The following is a 3,720-nucleotide window of genomic DNA, read 5'->3' as shown; positions in this document are numbered from 1 at the left end:
GGTCTGGCTGCCTTTTCTCCTCATTCCACTCTGCATAACCTCTCTTCAGAGCCCCGTCTCATGTTATAAGTCTTCACTATAGAGTTGGTACAAAATGTTTTCCGCTCTTCTGTTGTTATTTAGACTTGGTGCGTATCTCTCTCATGAAGAACCTATCTAAATAGTGTTTTGCTCATTCTAACTATGCATAGTAAAAGTGCAGAATTTAAACGCAGTAAATAAACACTAAGTGAATCACTTTGCTAATTCCACTATTGTTCCTTGATGTGTTTGTTTTTCTGTCAGTTCTCCTTTTTTGTCTCTGGACAACAGATTGGTTAGCAAAAAGCTAAGAGCAAACAAGAATGGAAACAATGCTGGATCTACAATCCAATAATCTTCCTGAATTGTGAGGAGCAAAATCTTTGTTGGGGGAAAACATCCCAACATTTAAAAAAGCATTTTGACCCGTGACCTTAGAGTAGGTTCCTGTGGACATAAGACCTCTAGAGGGCTTCTGGACTCAGGAGACGAGGCAAGCCGTAGAACCTCGGGAGACTCCAGTTTCAGCCAAAGGTCCTGCCCTGTGACTGAAGACGAGGCCAGGGTGAGAGTCTTCATTAACTTGGCAAATCTCTGTGGAAGGTGAGCCCTCCTCCATGAAGGCCAGGCTTTGTAACTGCTTCACTGCTTTCTCCCTCACTTCTGGTGTTATATTTTACACAAAGTAGCTGTGCAGGGAGTACTTTTTCAGAGTCTTGTGCTGGGCATGGAATCTTTGTCCTCAAGAAGCTCATAGTCTAATTGGGATAAAGATATCCAAATTATAATTATAATAGATGAAGTGTAAGAATCAATACGTCCGTAATACTATTACAAGCACTAACCATGTCCAGGCAGGGTTCTCAGTGTCTCATTGCTGTAGTCTGACTGCTTGTGCTTCCCCAAACTTGAAACATTAAGTCCCTAACACCCCCACAGTGCAGTTAGAAACTGGAGCCTTTGGGAAGTGATTACTTGTGGGGATGAAGCTGTCACAGAAGGAACTAAGGTTCTTATTCTTAAAAGGCCCGAGGCAGCTTGTGTTAGACAGCTTTCCACTGCAATAACAAAATATCTGGAGTCAAGTCAAATTAAAAAGTGGAAAATTTTATTTAGGCTCGTGGTCTCAGAGGTGCAACCTGTGTCAGCTGGCTCCACTGCTGCTGGGGTCCTGGTGAGGCAGAGCATCATGGGGCATGGGTGGGGCAAAGCTGTTCAGCACATGGTGGCTGGACAGCAGAAAGAGAAGGGGCTGCCCACTCCACATTCCCTTTAGGCACATGCACCCTAATGAGCAAGCATCCTTCCCCCAGGCCTCACTTCTTGAAAGTCCCACCAAAGACTGGCAAGCAAGCCTTTAATGCAAGTGCCTTTGTAGGGCTTGTAAGATCCAAACCATAATGGAGCCTTTCAGTCCCTTCCACCTTGTGAGGACACAGCTAGCAGGTGCCATCTGCGCCAGAAGCAGGACTTTCACCAGACACTATTTCTGCTGGCATCATGACCTTACACTTTCCATCATTTCCAAAACTGTGAAGAAAGAATGCTGTTGTTACAATAGTCTGTACAGAAGGCACTTATATTTATCAAATCAGCTAATCCTCACAACACTGAGAGGTTGGCACTATCATTATTTCAATCTTTGAAGGAAACAATAAGGGAAGAAACATGTCTGATATCCTGCAGATACCACCAGGATATTGGGAAGTGGAGAGCAGGCCCTAAAGCCCAGCAACCTGCCTCCAGGGTCCCTGAAAGGAAGGAGCAGTGCAGACCCCAGCTGACGAACCAGTCTGACTCCACTGAAGTTTCCCCTAGGTCTGGAATCCCAGAGGATGGGATCACTGGTGACAGTAAAGCAGGGACCATGGGGGGAATTCAGAATACAGTGGTGCACCTCAAATTGGGGGTGCCCCAGATCCTCTGAAAAGATCCAGGATCCAGTCATGGGGTTCTTCAACCAATAAAATTACATTGTCTTAATATTGGAGGTGTCATTAATGAGTGTCTAAGTGGTGCTTCAGGTCATGTCTTGAAAACCCAGAGCTGGAGCTGTTCTCCAGGGGACCCCTCAGGCTCAGTGCTCTCTGTTCATGCCCAGCTCTCCTCTGTCCTGGTCCACTAAGGATGCTGTGACAACGCAGTGCAGGGGGTGTCATCCCACCATCTTCAATATTTCGGATGGCAGGCATTGGCACCCCTACTCAGGACAGTGATGGTCTCCATGCTTTTATCCTTCTTTAATCTGTCTCCTCTCGAGGCCAAAGTCTGTATCACCCTCCACTTCACAAGCCTGACTCCTCACTGGGTGTATCAGAAAATGTCTACAACATGAGCCAGGCCCATCCTCTAAGACCGACGGCCAGCCCTGTTTTTGAGAAGCTCACCGTTGTGTAAAGGATAGTTACCTGAATAAGCTGCAAGGTGAGGTAATAGGTAGCTATAAATTTACAAGTATGAGCAGCATGTTGTGAGTTCCTAGGCACCAACAGATAATGCTGCGCAGGTAGACGTACGTGGGAACTCATGCTAGAAAAGTACCTTAGGAGCTGTCAGGGCTGATTTGTGCCCTCCCCAAAATTCAGGTTGAAATCCTAACCCCTAATTCTGTACTTCACAATAGTACTCAACCTGGACTTGTCTTTTAAAAGGGTTTGAAGTTAAATGAGATCCTCGGGATGGTCCCTAATCAAGTGTAACTGCTGTTCCAATAGGAAATTACAAGGCCGTGGGAGAGGGAGCTAGGCCTCTCCTTTCAAGCCAAGAGGAGAGGAGAGGCCTCAGAAGAAAGCAATATGCTTCGAAAAGATTAATTTCTTAGTCTTAGTCCCCTGGTAATTTGTTATGGCAGCCCTCAAAACCTCACAGACAAGCGGATCGTCAAACTACGGAGATTAAATGTTATCCTCTGAGCTTCTGGAAACCCACAGACCTGTCTAAACAGCTTCGGTTCCAGAATATAATCTGGAAACAGTGAGAACATAGAAAAGGGAACCTGGGCTCCAATGTGGGATGATGCACCCAGGCAAACGCTGGCCCGCGGGAGTGAAAAGTACAAAGTCCATCAGGGCAACATCTGTAGGCAGAACGAAGGGAGTGAGGAGTGCAGAGACAGGTGGAAAACAAGCAAATGGGCAGGCTGTCAGGCCGCCCCAATCTCAGCAGCGACGCTGGAGGTGACAAGGGGAGGAGAGGGGAAAACAAGACTTTGTTGCGCTTGGAGCAGGCTGCAGAGCATCAGTTGGATGTGGCAGCCAGGGGGAAATAAAGCTCTAGGATCAGGGCCTGAACTGTGGCCCGGGCTGGGGAGGATATGAGCTGGTAGAAGTTCCAGCCATCTGCGAAGCCCCAGGTCCAATGCTCTGAAGCCCATGGGGTGGACAGCGGAGACAGCAAGTCACTGTGGGCTGGGTGCAGGGGGAGGCGGTGCAAGTCAGCCCAGGTTTGTCTGTGGGAAGGGTGTCTTAGCTCACCGGGCAGATCTCCGCTCACCTAACTTCACTGACGCACACCCTTCCACGGAAAGCTCTTTCTGTCGTCCCGCTTTGGTAAATCGAGGCACGAGTGGTTGGGGGTTAACCCGGACCCAAGCACTATCTCTAGGACCCAGCGCCCCGCGGACACAGTCCTGAGCTGTGCACCGGCAGAGCGCTGGCGCTCGCTGGGCTCTGGCTCTGCGCGGCGGGTGCAGCAGGGGCG

Source organism: Octodon degus, unplaced genomic scaffold (genome assembly GCF_000260255.1).
Source record: "Octodon degus isolate 3935 unplaced genomic scaffold, OctDeg1.0 scaffold00028, whole genome shotgun sequence".
Taxonomy (NCBI): Eukaryota; Metazoa; Chordata; class Mammalia; order Rodentia; family Octodontidae; genus Octodon; species Octodon degus.
This window is presented reverse-complemented; position numbering follows the sequence as displayed.